Raw genomic sequence first — 15669 nt, 5'->3', positions numbered from 1 at the left:
TTCATTATTGTGTATGTGAAATGTCCACAATTGTCTATGTAAAATGTCCATTATTGTCTATGTGAGATGTTTATTTGAACTTTTTTTATTTGAAAAGCAATATATGTACATAATTAATGCCTGGACAGCTCCCCCACCCCCGTACCATGGTTAAATTTAGAAAAAGTGCCTTGATATTTAATTCCTGTGGACTCCTGGGCTGATGGCAGCGAAGAGATGGCAGTGAGAGCAGGGTCAGGGCTGAGATTCACTCCCATCCTGCCCTTTCCCACACGGGATCAGACAGAATGAGCCCCACATCACACAGAGGAACCACAGACCCTAAACCTCCTCTCCTTCCCTTCCATTATTTCCATTCCAAGAATCATTATTAGGAATATGGTTCTTCTGGGGCAAGGCACCACTAAATCAACATTTCTTCCTAATGAATCCTGGTGTTCCATGGAGCTCCTGAGCTGGGCCTGCCTCTGCTTTGTGCACAGGAGCCGTGTTGACACAATATATTTAGACTTGTGTAATGTGTTTGACTCAGCGCTGCACAACATTCTGATTAAAACCAATTATCGCTGCACAAAATCGGCGTGGCACATATTAAACACTCCCAAAGTGCCTGCCTGGCAGCTTGCAGAGGGGAGCTCTGAATCTGGAATCAGCACTCGGGGGAAGTTTCCAACTCCCTCTGGGGTCTCGCCATGGGTTGGGCACAGACGCTCAGGTGACATTTTGGTGGCTGTCCTGGTTTGGGCTGGGATGGAGCTCGTTCTCCTCTGTCTGGAGCTGATGGGGTTGGTGGCTGCTGAGTGGTGCTGGCCCTAAATCGAGGAGTTCCCTGTGGCTCTGGAGTGAGGAGGTGCAGGATGGGCCAGGAGGGAGCACGGCTGGGACAGCTGGACCCAACATCCCACACTTCAGAAGATCCTTCCCAGTTTGGGAACTGGGGGAACTGGTTCTGGGACAGCTGGACCCAACATCCCACACTTCAGAAGATCCTGTCCAGTATGGGAACTGGGGGAACTGGTTCTGGGACAGCTGGACCCAACATCCCACACTTCAGAAGATCCTGTCCAGTATGGGAACTGGGGGAACTGGTTCTGGGACAGCTGGACCCAACATCCCACACTTCAGGACATCCTGCCCAGTTTGGGAACTAGGGGAACTGGTTCTGGCACAGCTGGACCCAACATCCCACACTTCAGGACATCCTGCCCAGTTTGGGAACTGGGGGAACTGGTTCTGGCACAGCTGGACCCAACATCCCACACTTCAGAAGATCCTTCCCAGTTTGGGAACTGGGGGAACTGGTTCTGGGACAGCTGGACCCAACATCCCACACTTCAGAAGATCCTTCCCAGTTTGGGAACTGGGGGAACTGGTTCTGGCACAGCTGGACCCAACATCCCACACTTCAGAAGATCCTGTCCAGTATGGGAACTGGGGGAGCTGGTTCTGGGACAGCTGGACCCAACATCCCACACTTCAGAAGATCCTGTCCAGTATGGGAACTGGGGGAGCTGGTTCTGGGACAGCTGGACCCAACATCCCACACTTCAGGACATCCTGCCCAGTGTGGGAACTGGGGGAACTGGTTCTGGGACAGACTGGGCATCACTCAGAGGTTTCTTGGCAACTGTATTGGGCATCATTTGGTTTTGTAGGGGCTTATTTCTCTCCTTTTTACTACAATTTAATCAGTAGTAGCAGCATACTCTGCCTTGTTTCAATTATTAAAGTGTTTATCTGTCTTCATCTTGACCCGTGAACTTTCCCATCTCCTTTTCTCCCCCAGTTCCGCTGAGGCAGAGCATTGAGGGAGTGGCTCAAGGCCAACCCACCACTACTTCCTTCTGAAAAGCGTCAGAACAACTTGCTGATGTGGAAAATTCCAGGTAATCATGGCATTGTCCATTTGGAATGAAGGTTCTGATGTGCTTTGATTAAAGCCCACATGAGGGAACAGCTTGTGTGAGGCACAGCAGACATTTCCTTAATTTAACAAGCTGAGGCAGGATGAGATCCAGTTAATTTTGCTTTAACTATAATGACTCATTCCAATTGAAGTTATGGCCCGGGAGGTCAGTGGAAAAATAACTGCCCTGTGTTGACTTTGAGCCAAAACACAGTAACTCAGGGACTGAAGGCAGGATGGGACCTGTGGCAGAAAACTGGAGCCAGCAGAAATTCCACTCAGGCTTCAGGTGCTAAAATTTCACGCACAGACCTATAGAGGTGTTTTCATTATTTCTTTTTATAATCCTTCTTAAAACCTGTCCTGCCTCCTGCCACAAAACACGCTCAGGATGTTACCAAGTGATGCATTTTGCCCTGGATTCTACTGGAAGTCACATAGATTAAAGTAGTTTTCCCTTCTGGAATAAAAATTCCATGAGGCTGAATGAGATCACAGCCTGTAATGATAGTGCTCACTGTCTCCTAGCACCACCAATGATTAGAAGCAGAATTATAGCGTGGTGATTTCATGTCAGAGGACAATGCTTTATTAGAGTTTGATTTACTTAGTAATTTAAGTACACTGAATCAGAGCAGGGGAAAGTGCTTCAGAAGTAATTTTTTCATTAGCTCAGTTATTTTTGTTTTGTTCTCTCTTCATGGTGACCTTCATCAGACTGTAAGGGCTCCTGGAAAACAGGAACAATGGATTTTTTAGTTATGATTCACCCAAATACAACACTGGTGGACCAGCAATGTGCTTAGGGGACAGAGAAGGTCTAGGGGACATGGAAAGAAGCTGATGACCTAAATATGAACGTGGAATGGGTTCTTCTCCTGATTGCCTTGAAGATGATAATAGCTACTCCTGATTAGTAGCTGCCCACTGTTGAGCCACGTTTAATTACTCAAGTGGGGATTTACACCACCTGATTTTCCCATGGATGAGGTAAAACTGGTCTGATTTAGGAATGTAGGTTCTGCAGAAGAGTCCAAAGGAAAGAATCAAGCGTCTCCAAAGATGATTCTGTATTGTAAATCAGGTGAACATGGTGGGAAGAAATGCTGATGTCTGACTCCAGCTCAGAAGGCTGAATGATTTCTTTATTATAACTATGCTATAATACATTAATATACTATTTAAAGGAGATACTAAAACTACAAACCTACTTGTTCTAACTCACAACTCGTGACCCTCTCTGAGAGTCCAGCCACAGGTGGGTTGGATTGGCCATCAGCTCAAACAATCCTCACCAGAATCCAACCAAGCAATCAACCCAGGTAAACAATTCTCCAAACACATTCCACATGAGAAAAACAAGGAGCAGAAATAGAAATTGTTTTCTCTTTCTTCCCTCTGTGTTCTTCTATGAAAAAGTCCCGTGAGAGAGAAGAATGTGCCTACCACAATTCTGCTGTCATGGGTTCCTGAGAAAGGTGGGCTGACACAACTTCTAGAAACATCACCTACGAATAATGAGGTGCATTCTGATGCCTGGCTTTGGCACTGCAGCTGCTCAGAGCTGGTTCAGCCCTGTCCCTCTGCCTGTGGGCTCTCCTCCCCTGCTGCCCTCGCAGCAGCTCCAGCTGTTTGTGGGGCTGTGGGACAATCCCTGCCCCCACCTCTGCTCCAAGGTTGGCATGGAAGGATGGTTGGGAGGGCATGGGCAATAATCAGAGCAAGGTGAGCAGGCCGGGGTTGCTGTTTAGGAAATCTTTAACTTCCCATTAAGGCTAATTTATCCTTTTTCCCCCCATGCAAACACATCCTCTGCTATTGCATTTTCTGTCAAATTAACCCCCCTGCACCCCACCCTGGGGTACCACTGGTGTTCCTGGGGCACTGTGACACCACCTCTCAGGGAGTGCATTGTCCTTGGGGCCACCAGGGGTTAGTTAAGCAGTATTTCTGCATGTTTGATTACCAATTTGAGTTAATTAATGGGCTGCATGTGATCTCTATTAATTAGAGCGTGCTCAAGCCTTGATAAAGTGTGTGTCCTCTTAGCACAGCATAATGGCTTCACAAAACCCCTACAAACTGTGGTTAATTAGAAGTGCATTAGGATTTCAGTGTTTAAGGGACGAGGAAAAAAAGATAAAACCACCTTTTTTAATGGTTTTTAAGTGGTTCTAAGAAAAGCCTTCCACGAAGTGAAGGTAAGGATGGGGTGTTCTTAAAGATGAAATGATTTGGTGGAAACAATTTTTCCCTAATTTGACAGCTTTGCTCTGACTGTGTTATCTGTGGGAAGAGCAAGCTTAGGATGGGGAAAAAAAAAAAAAAAAGGCAGGGGGACACATTGCTTCAGTGGAGGAGAGGAAAGACAGTAATCTATAGTTGTTATTTCCTTAAATTTGATAGTCAGCTCTACCCAGCTGTATAAACTCCTGTGAGGGCTCAGCTCCCACTTCTCACAGCCCCAGCTGCAGGCAGAAATCCTTCTCTTGTCCTGTAATTAACATTTCCTGCTCATTGTCCTTAGTTTCAACCCATCTGATGCTGCACTTAGGGGCAAATCCTGCCCAAACCTGACAGCAGAACACCACACATTTGAAAATAGGGACAACTAATTAACCTTTCCCTGGTAGAGTGTGTTTTCTTATTTTGACTTACCTGCCAATAGAGCTGCGGGCAGGATTATCAGTCCAGTCTCAGTTCATGCCATTTTGGCTCCTACACTCCCACAAAGTTCCTGTGATTGGTGTGGGGTCCAAGCAGCAGAATATTTGCGTTGCATCCATGGAAGCTTCCATGTTTTTTCTGTTTGTGTTGACCCAAACCCTGGAGTTCTTTGCCCTTATTCTGGCACAGCTGCCCTTACAGCCTACAAGAGTTTAGGGCAAGCACAGAGGAGGTCTTTGTTCCACTGGGTTCCATAAAACTCTTAAAAAATAATAGCACTGAGCCCTAAAGATAAGGGTTAATATATTTATTATTTACACATATGTAAATTATACACTTATATAATATTCAATAAAATTAAAATTATATGAGCTGTGTGGAACTGGCCATGTTTAAATGAGGGTTTTGCTCTTTCCCTCAGTTTTCTGGAGCACAGAGCCCTTCTGCACCGTTGGGAATTGTGTGTTTACACTGATTCCCTGTGGCACCTCTTGAACTCTTCAACTCCTCCTCTCCCAAGGATGAAATCCTGTGGCATTGGAAACTCCAATGCAATGGTAAGCTCAAATATAGATGTGAAATTAATATCAAAGCAGATTAGGTGACATTTGCCCAGCTGTTGTCTACCCATGTCATTTTGCAGGACGTGAAAAGCAATCAGCTTCGTTTTTAGGAGGGCTGTTTCACTTAGCAAGCAGCTAAGATGCAAAGAAATGCAAATGCAGCTCTGGCTATGTTTAAAATGGTGGCTGATCATGATTCTTTTAATCTAGGGACTCACTTCAAATGACTACAGGAAATGGAATAGTTGCTGGGGGAAAAAGCAGCATGTGCTGCCTGGACAAAGCATTTGCCTGGGTAGACAAACAGCTTTTAAAAAAGAAGAAAAAAAAAAAAAAGGAAAAAATTAGAAAAAGAAACCCAAACAGCAAAAAGGAAGAATTAAAAAACCCCTGGCACCTCAGTAGCACCTAAGAATACCCAGTATTTCTTCCAACAAAGCAGGAGTAATGATTCCCAGCACTGTTGACTCAAACCATCATAAAAGATGTTTTTAGTACGTTGTAAAAGCAAGATCAACTATTCCAGTTCCCTGCAGAAACAAGTGCCAGCCTTGAAGCACAGCAAATTCCTCCTGATCTGACTGCTTGTCCTCAAACCTCCCTGCTCACAAAACTCAGGGATGTTCAGAGATCTCATTCCTCTGCAGATCCAGCTGGGACATGGGGATTCCTCCCTTTTCCCTGGAATAGGAAGGTGGGAAGGGTCAAGAATTGTTTGGAATTCACAAGAGGGACAGCCAGGGGAGGTGGATGGGTAGATGAGGATGATGCTTTCTCTGGGGCTACCTAAAAACAGAGGTCAGACAAAATTAAAGGGATAAAAAGCAGTTCATTTATATTTATTGAAGGGCCTTAAGCTACATTTAGGGCAGACAAAGCCCCCCAGGGGCTACACCCAAAAATGGACAGCAGGTCATGGGGTTTTCACACTTTTATAAGTTTGGTCCACTCGCATGTTGGGGGTTAATCTTTCAATTACAGCTTCAGGTCATGAAGTCATTTACCCCAAATTTGCTCCCCCCCAAAACTCACTTTTGTTTCCATCTCTCAGGGCCTGAGGCAGTGAGGTGTCCTTGATTGCCAGGCCTGGAGAGGAATTGCTGTGTCTGCCCAAAATGGGAAAGCTGCAGCTGACACTGGATATGGAGTTCAGAGTTACACACTAAAGAACTGCAGGATCACAAATAGATGAAAAATATAACAGCTAAAATCTCAAGGCATGGAGGAGGGGTTAATTTTGGGAGCTGAGAGCAGGAGGCAGGAGCACAGAGCTGCACTTCCCAGTAGATGGCTCCGTGGTATTCCAGACCTGGCTTGGCCTCCTTTAATCAAACCCTTGAACTCCAAACAGATGCACCAAGCTTTGCCTTTTCTGTCGGGCACCGCTGTCACGCTGAGGTTTCTTTTTTTATTTATTTTTTTTTTTTTTTTATGATTGCTGCTTTTCCCTCTGATCATAACACCAGAAACTTCCACAGTGGAATCTCAGGGCACGGAATAATCCAGCCCTGGGCTGAGTGGGACCAACAGCTGATTCAGCCCTACTGAGTTATTGGCTGCACATCTAACCAGATAAAATTTAACAAAGCAATTAAAGCCTTCAGCATAACCCAAGGACACTTCACAAATGGTATTTTCAGATTCAGAATTTTTGTTGTTTTGTTTTTTTATTTTTATTTTATTTTTTATTTTTTTTTACAAAGAGGACAATATGGGATTGATGAGTCTTGTCATTTTGCCTATAAAGAGAGGTCTTAAATGCTTACAAAAGCCTGCCAAGTGCAGCCATTCAGTTCTACACCACAGAACCAGATGAGTTTTGCTCGAGTTATAAAATGCATTAATTCAAGATTATACCCCGGTATGCTGTGGAACATATGTAGGTACAGCACAAAGCTGACAATTTGTCAGGCCCTTTTCCAAGCCCTTCTCATGAAGAATGAGGTCCCATTTGGATCAATTACAAGTGAATAGGCATTACACGCTGAAAATCATGCCTTTGTTGCTTAACAGTGCAAAATATTGTTGGTATAATTATTTTTGTGTAGTCCTCTTGCCCTGTGGCATGGAGCCAGATGTGATTCCAGCTCCACCTGGCTCTAACCCAAGACCACTCCACATCAGGCCCTCAGGATCCTAATTCTCTCATTCAACTGGCTATGACCAGTGTCCATGTGGTTTTGGTTCAACACAGACTGGTACGTGCAGGGAAATCCAAACATTTTTCTGGTCTCAATGGCTTTCTCCAAAACCTGGCCACATCTCCTGTGCCATGCCAGTTCTTCATGAGTTTCTCCTTTGTATTTGATGCTTTAAAGTTCTGTATTCCTGAGTGTCGTTATGTGACACTACTTCTCCACTTTGGTCCCTGACATTTTTGAGGCTCTTTGATCATTCTGATTTTAAATCTCTGATTACACATGAGCAGCCAAACTACCCAGCTTTGCTCAGAAATAACTTGCAAGAAATGCCTCTACATGCTACACAACATAAACAATTGCTAAAATATGCAGATCAGGAAAACTAATGGTGTGTAATGCTACAATGTTTTAAATGTCTTAATTTAGTTTATAGGCACTCCAAAAAAACCAAAAAAAAACCAAAAAAAAAAAACCACCCCAACCCACTTAGGGAGCCAAGCATCAATAACGTGAGTCTGCTCTAGCTGAGTAATCACCTCTCGGTAATGAATTCTTAAATATTAATTTGCTGGATGCTATTCATCATGTGCAACAGTGAAGGCAAGGCAGAATCAAGGCTCCAAAAGGAGGGAGAGTTTTTTTTTTTCAGCCAAGGTGCAGAGTTGCCATTCTTTATGATGCCTCAGGTTTCAGATTTTCTATTTTTCACGTTCTGTGCTGCTTTAGAGTGTGGGTCTGAGCTTCACATGAGGGGATGGTGAGCTCTCTTCACAGAGCAGGGGAGACAAAACAATTCCTTCTCCAGCTGGGCACCAAGGACAAATGATCCAAATCTCAGGCCCAAGAGCACAAACAACGTGGGCTGGAGAGAGAAAAACAAGCAGGATGGGACTGCATGGGCTGGAGCTGGAATGGGACAATGAACTGCAATGTGCCAATGGAGCAGAGCTGATCACAGTGAGAGACCCCGTGACCATTTTGTGACCATTTTGGGTTGTGCTGCCCAAGGTGGATCTATTGAAACCTCTTAATAAATCCCTACTGTATTTAGCTCCGTCTGGTCTCTGTTCTAGGTCAGCCTTAGCCAGGCATCAATTAGGCTGGCTTGTCCCCCTCTTCCTGCCATGCACAGGTCTGACCCAGCTCCCAGAGGCCGTTTGCTGGCAGGGGAAAGAAGAGGTGACATCCCTGTGTCCCCTCCTGAGGTGCAGGAACCACCTTGAGGTGCTGCTGGGTGGCAGCAGGAGGTGTGAATGTCCCTCAGGTTTGTCAGTGAGCTCCTGAATCACTGCAGCGTTCCCTCTGAGGTGGCCACAGAAATGCTGAGGGGTGGAATTCTGAACTTTTGAAAGAAGTGCAGCTCCCTTTGGAGGGGTCAGGGAATATCTCTGCAGAACAGCTCCTCGATCAGGGTGTGTTTGCCCCAGGTTAGAGATTTAGACCCAGCTCAGTTCAGCTGAGGGAGGTCAGACACTAAAGGTATTTCAGCTGCAGCCCTATACAACAACCCTGTCTCATAGACAGTATGAAAAAAACCCAAGCATTTAACACTGGCTCCTGAAATGTCATATTTTAAATGGATCTAAGGTGATTCCTCATGCTTTTCCTCTAGGATAACTTCACTCCTTGGACTTCATCCCTTCCTTATCCTACGAGAGAGGCAATCAGTACCTAAGACAGGTGAGCAGGAGGGAAAAGTAATTTATCTCATACCCCCTGAAAATAAAAATAACAGATTTGGGGACTTTTCTCCTGTGCTGAGCAGTATTTTAATGCACAGCTGCTTTCTGCTGCTGTGGTCACACTTTTTTGGGGTTTTTCAGTGTTAACTGGGTTTGCAGATCTCTGGTTTGGGGGACAGGGAAGGGTCAGGCCTGGTAGAAATTTTTTCTTCTGCTGTTAAGAAGTTTTCTACAAGTACCCCAATGTGCTTAATAGACAGTGCCAGTACACACTGGGGTGGAAAACATAAAGAATTCTGCTTTTGCTGCTTATTGGTGTGGGATTATTGAGAAGTGATCTCAGCCACTCAGGGCCTCAAGGGTCTAATTAAAGTGACAAGTCTCCTCAGGGCCTGTGATGTTACAATACTTAGTGGCAGAAATAGGAATAAAAATCACTCCCTTTTCATTGTCTTCCTGTTAAAATGTGTCCATTTGACAGGAGAGAGGCATCAGGGTGGGCATTTTCATTCATTTGGAAAGCAGTGAACACCCAAAAGTGGGCAGAGAGAAGGCTCACTCATCTTCTGTCTTTCACAAGGGTTTATCCAGCAGTAAAATAGGGATAACTCCAGCTGCATTCTCGCGGGAGTTCTGTGGAGTGCAGGAGTTTTTCCCAGATTTCCTGCAGAGTTTTCCATGGTTTATAAGCCCAGCTGTGAATCCATGGGTGGGGTTGTGTAGCTCTGTACCAGGTTTTGGCTCTCCTCCCCTTCGGGCTGCTGGGAAGTTGATGACAAAACTCCAGGTAAAATCTTGGAAGGGTTTCTCCAGATGGGCTCAGTTTTCACACCTGTGGCCTTTCCTCAGAGCATTCCTGTCCCCCTTTGCTCGTGCATTCCCTGCCTGCTCGTGCTTCCCATGCCCAGCCAGTGAGAGCATCCAAGATTAGTGCCACAAATCCATTCTTTTATGAAGGACTTGCTGATGGAGGAGAAATCACATTCTGAATCATCAATTCCTCCAAGAGCAAAGTCTCCCAGGAACAAAGATTGCAAAATGAGGCAGCACTCTCAGACCTTTCACACTCTGTGCTCCTTGGGCTGGTCCCCCAGGGAACCACGTTCTCCAATCCTGCATCACCCACTTGGGGAGTTGTTTACTTTTCTTTAGCACAAATTTTTTAAATGATACTTAATCACACCAAAGAGCTTTCTTTTCCTCAGACAAATTGTGTATTTACATACAATTCTCTAATTGCTTGCAACATGTTGTCTTCCAAGTGTAACACCTGCTTGGGGAGGCTGCTAATTTAGATATAACAAGATAAACGGTGCAGTTCTGGGTTTTGTAAGGAAGGCAGAAGAAAAGTAATTTTAAAAATATAATTAATTAAGATTACATAATAATTGGGATTTTTTTTTCCATATTCCATGGTGGCTTTCATAGAAAATGATTTATTTTCCTACTGAAGAAAGGAAAATTTCTGCAAAAATTTGGCCTCATTATAGAACAGAAATGAGAAAGAAAAATCATGTGTTCTGTTTAAAAATTAGAAACCTTTAATCATGCAGTTTTAGAATCAAAGAAGAGCCTATTTCTTGGAGAATCAAGGAGGAAGAGCTCTCTTCTCCCACTCTCCCTTTGCCTTTCTTTCCAGCTGCCCCTGTGCCCACCAGAGCTGTGATGGAACTCACTGAGTTTTCCATCTCTGCTTTTTGCTTTCTTTCCCTTTCCCAGCCTCTCCAAATCCATTTTTCTTCCATTTGAGGCCCCCTGCATGGTGCAGTGGGGAGTAAATATTCTTTGAGGCTCCAGAGGCAAGGCTGGGTAATTGCTGGCAGGTAGAGCTGTGTCTGTCCTAGTGAAATCTTGCAATTCGGAGCTGCTTCCCTTATTGACAAAAGTGGGTTTCTATTGCCCTTATTCTGCTCATCTCGTTCTGCTCTGTGTGTTGTAAACTAAAGGGAATATTTGCTTCTGGTTGCAAAACTGTTGGTGGAGATGAAGCACAGGGAAATGGCCTGGGCTGAGAAAATAACTTTGATTTTCACTAACAACGTCTTTTGTATTGTCTGAGAGTGTTTGTGGGAAATAATTGTGAAGGGATGTTGTGGCATTTTTTTATTTCTACCATTCAATTTCATTTGTGGCTTTTCTTCTTCCCTAGGATGTAACTTTTCTCTTCTGAGTATCTAGATGGGCTTCATAAATTTCTGTTCTCTCAAGCTCATAAGTATTTAAATGTAGTTTGTCTCCTTTTTTAAAATGCAGGAAAAATAGGATTCCACTCTGTCCAGGCTGATGGGTTCTCACTTCCAAGCTTAGTTTTGGTCCATTCCCAGAGTTGGAAACCCAGTTTTGTATGGCTCTAGAAATGTTTCCCCTTTTGCCTGTGGCCTCATTATCTGTTCTTCACATCCTTTATGTGGACATCCTTATCTGTTCTTCACATCCTCTTTATCTGTTCTTCACATTCTTAGGAGCCACAGATTCCTGGCTGTGCTCCAAACCCCCTGCCTCCCATCCTTAAACCCCCAGAGCATTCCCAGCAGCATCCAGCTGTGCCCATCCCCTCCCACTCCCACCCCTCACCTGAGCTGGTTTCAAAGGAAATATGACAAAACCTGATGCCCAGAGTCAGCCATCACAGAAAGGGTTCAGCTGATCTTTTCGAGTCCGAACCAAACTCAGATCTGGAGAACTCCTGTGCCTGTAAAGAGCAGAACTCAGATCTTGTGTTTTCAGCATTTGCCTGTAAAGATGGCTCTGTTAAATTCACTGCAGTGCCTTTGATAACTGTGCTGTGACAAATTGTAGTTATGCCACACAATGCAGGGCTCTGATTGTATTTAAATAATATTTACAGAATTGTGTAAAGTCACTTCTTAGATATTTTTTCCACCCCAAGGAAGTTATTTCATTTTACATCTGGGTCTGACTAAATCCTAAGTGAATACATATGGAAGGTGCAGGAGGGGGCTGTGGGATAACAGAGGCTTTTTCTTTGCACTTGGAGCCCATCCTGTGCTGCAAGCAAGCAAACAGCTTTGCCACCTGCAGCTATTTGCAAGCCAAAATGAAATGAGCCGATGTTCTCTGTCCTATTCCAAGCATCCAGGTGTCCACTGGATGAGAAGTGTTATTGCCATTGGCAGGGCTGATACAGCCCAGCACAGAACCCAAATGGCTCTGGCTGGAAATTGCCCTTTGCTCTGCTCTGGGGTGCCAGGCTGTGCCTCCTTACCAGGGACACAATTTCTGTTTGAATGTTCCTGCTTCAGCAATGAATATGATTCAAAGTTCATTAAATCACTGAGGTCTGTTAATTGAACTCAAAAGCCTTTAAACAAGGTCTTGGGCTGCTTTTAAGGGAAGATACAGAGCTTCATTTGCAGGGTACACCAGACCCCCTCCATCCTCACCCATCTTCTGGTCTCTGACAACATTTTTACCTACATTATTTAGAATAATAGAGTGGTCTGGGCTGGAAGAGACTTTTAAACCCCCCTGTAATCATCTTGGAAATCTACAACTGGATCAGGCTGCTCAGAGCTAACCTGACCTGGAATGTTCCCAGGGCTGGGGCATCCAACCCCTCTCCGAGCAGCCTGTCCCAGGGCCTCACCACCCTCACAAAAATCTTCCTCCTTATATCCACTCAGCACAACCTGCTGGAATTTTGCTGTGGAAAAAATGCAGCGCTGTTGAAGTGAAAACTTTTTTTGTGGAATGTACTTGCTGGTTTTGACAGGAAGCATTTCAGATGTAAAGCTGTGTTCAGCCTGTTCAGAAAAGGAGGCAAGGCAGTGATCACAGGAGGTTTCCATGCTGACAGGACACAAAGTTTTATTCATTAGTGATTAATTATAAGCATATTCATGGACCAGAATAATCTGTCTCTCCTCCTTTTTGTTGCCCGCAAGATTCTAAATATTTTCCAATTACTTACTGCCCTCTACCTCACTCTAAAAGTCTTGGACTCCTGCTATTGTTATTACATTTTTTAAAACTTCGGGTTAGTTACTGAATTCAGCTCCAAAAGTGAGATTTTAGAAGTCTTATAACTCTTCTCGTGCTGTTATTAAATCTAGAGAAAGGTGACTACAATTTCAGCTGCTGCTCTTTTAGTTTTATTGTTGGCTTCTGAGCAGGACTGGAGAGAGAACACAGACAGAAAGCAGCAGCAGCTGAGAATCCCCTCCACCTGAAAGGTGGTCCAGGTCAGAGGAGAGAGAACTGGAAGCAGAGGCAGTGCAGCAGCAGGGGAATCAGAAAAATAACAAAGTCTGGCTGAGGCAAGAGAGAAAAAAGAAAATGCCAGCCATGCAAATCAGGACAGATATGCAGGAGAAAAACAGACATTGAGGCCCTGGAGTTAACAGGAACTCAGAAAAATCAGGTTATCATTGGGGTGGGAACCCCATCAAATGCCCTTGGCGGAAGGAATTTATTTAGATATAGCTTCAGAAATCCCACCAAGGATCCATTCTGACACATGAAGTCTCTGCATTATTTCCCAGCACCCAGGGGGCTTTGGGATGCCACATGCTGCACAGCAGATGACTTCTCTGTCCCTTTTCCTGTGCTCACTGTGACTTTGACAATGCAACAGGTCTGGGAGAGGCTGTTTGCCTGCTGCTTGTGCTGTGAAGTGAGCATTTCAAACAGAATATCTGGATTGTTTTCATTGGTCGTTCAAGGGTAGTTCAGCTGGCTTACTGCTTCCTGCTTTTATTCTCATAAAACCACTTAATATAATTGTGGGGACTGAGCCATGGCCAAATGAGCCATGGTTCTGTTGACATCACTGCCCACTTTTGGTCCTTGGTACAAATTTCATTAGCTCAGAATGCACGAGCACAAGTCTCAAGCAGCAATCAATACTTCACCAGTACTCCCTGAAGCCCCACATCAAATATTTCCATAAGTGATTAAAACTTGTGCTGTGCTAAATCAGAATGTGCACCAACAATGCTGCACAGGGCATCTGTCAGCACTGCACTGCTGAAACTCAGGCTCAAGAAACTGCAGCAAAACAGAGCCCCTAAGCAGGAACTCATGCCTGCAGCAAGGGGATTCTACTGCAAGTTTCACTGGGTTCTGTTGTTGTTCTCTTTTTTTTTTTTTTTTTAGTTTTATTTGTTTTTATTTTAGGGATGGTAGTGATTGTGAAAACAAGCAAGCCCCTCATCAGCTGTACCCATTTCTGTGAGACTCTTAGAGTCTAGTTACTCAGAACAGTTCTTTTGAAAGACCACAACTGTGGTTATTTCAGTGGTTATTGGAATAATATAGTGAAATACATTAGTATATTAATATATATAGAAATAATATAGTGAAATATAGAAGTATGGTACATAAACTATACTTCACTATACTATAAAGTATAGTATATGTAGTATATTGTATATAGTATATGTAGTATATTCTATATAGTATATAGTGAAATAATTGTGGTTATTTCAGTGGTTATTGGAATAATATAGTGAAATACATTAGTATATTAACATATGTAGAAATAATATAGTGAAATATATGAAGTATAGTATATAGTGAAATAACTGTGGTTATTTCAGTGATTATTGAAATAATATACTGAAATATTTTAGTATATTAATATAGATAGAAATAATATAGTGAAATATATAAGTATAGTTTATATAGTATAGTATATAGTGAAATAACTGTGGTTATTTCAGTGTTTATTGAAATAATATACTGAAATATTTTAGTATATTAATATATATAGAAATAATATAGTGAAATATATAAGTATAGTACATATAGTATAGTATATAGTGAAATAACTGTGGTTATTTCAGTAATTTCAATCTGTGTGGGAAATGCCTGCTGTGCTCCTGACCCACAGACACATCTGGGACTCAAACTTGCCCATTTGGGATGAGATTATCGTGGCCTCATGGCCCTGTGGTCTGGGTGACACTGATGGGATGGATCACACTGGACATCACCAAATCCATGGAAACAGAACTGCAGCTCTTTGCACAAATTTCAGCAGGATTTGGATCATCTCCTCAAAAAAAAAAAAAAAAAAAAAGGAGATTTTCCATCTGAATGCAGAGTCCCCATCTCCCAAGCTGTGCAGCATCCCGTGGAAGTATTTGTAAACACTTCAGCACTTTCATTGCTATGCTGCTGCCTGTCCAGTCCTCCACAGAAATCCATTCTGATTTCCCATTTCTGCAGGGATGTTTGCTTATCTTCTTTCAGCTGTCTTGGCCTTCAGGAAATTGAAACAGAAGGGCTCAGACCCCCTGCCAGAGATTTTGTTTCACAGTGCTCTGGTGCTCTTTATGGCTGAGTGATGAATACCAATTTAATTATACTTGGGAGCCCTGGTTGAGATTTCTTTTGTTAAGTCAGAAGTGTGGAAATGAGTTCCAGCTACTGTTAAAAATTTGTTACAGTGCTACCATAAAACACAGAATTTCCAGTGTACATGGCTTGTTCTACAGCCCTTCTAAATTGAACTCAATTAAGCTGCCTGTCTCCTCTACTGTCAGAGATATAAAAGTGCTCCAGTCACATGTGGGATGTGGTAATGCATTAAATCAGGAGATTGTCAATACCTCCACACCATGTCCTAAGGTGCCCTTTGCTGAGGCTCCTTTTAAATTAGTGTGAAAGGCTGCAGGTGTAATAAATACATCTCTGTATTCAGGACCTTTATTATGGAATGGAACCCAGGGTACACCATGATTTTGCTG

At 43.5% G+C, this 15669-nt stretch overlaps 1 long non-coding RNA gene across 2 annotated transcripts; it reads left to right on the top strand.

The window, feature by feature from the left end:
• The first annotated feature begins 260 nt into the window (after nucleotides 1-260).
• Nucleotides 261-9048, top strand: LOC137480985 (uncharacterized). Of its 2 annotated transcripts, XR_011003234.1 has the most exons (4): nucleotides 261-769; nucleotides 1787-1886; nucleotides 4995-5130; nucleotides 8890-9048. It is a non-coding gene; the product is annotated as an uncharacterized lncRNA (long non-coding RNA). The 2 variants fall into 2 exon arrangements; XR_011003233.1 differs by lacking the exons at nucleotides 261-769; nucleotides 1787-1886 and adding an exon at nucleotides 3893-4107.
• The last annotated feature ends 6621 nt before the right edge of the window (nucleotides 9049-15669 follow it).

This window comes from Anomalospiza imberbis, chromosome 12, assembly GCF_031753505.1.
Source record: "Anomalospiza imberbis isolate Cuckoo-Finch-1a 21T00152 chromosome 12, ASM3175350v1, whole genome shotgun sequence".
NCBI lineage: Eukaryota > Metazoa > Chordata > Aves > Passeriformes > Viduidae > Anomalospiza > Anomalospiza imberbis.
This window is presented reverse-complemented; position numbering and strand designations above follow the sequence as displayed.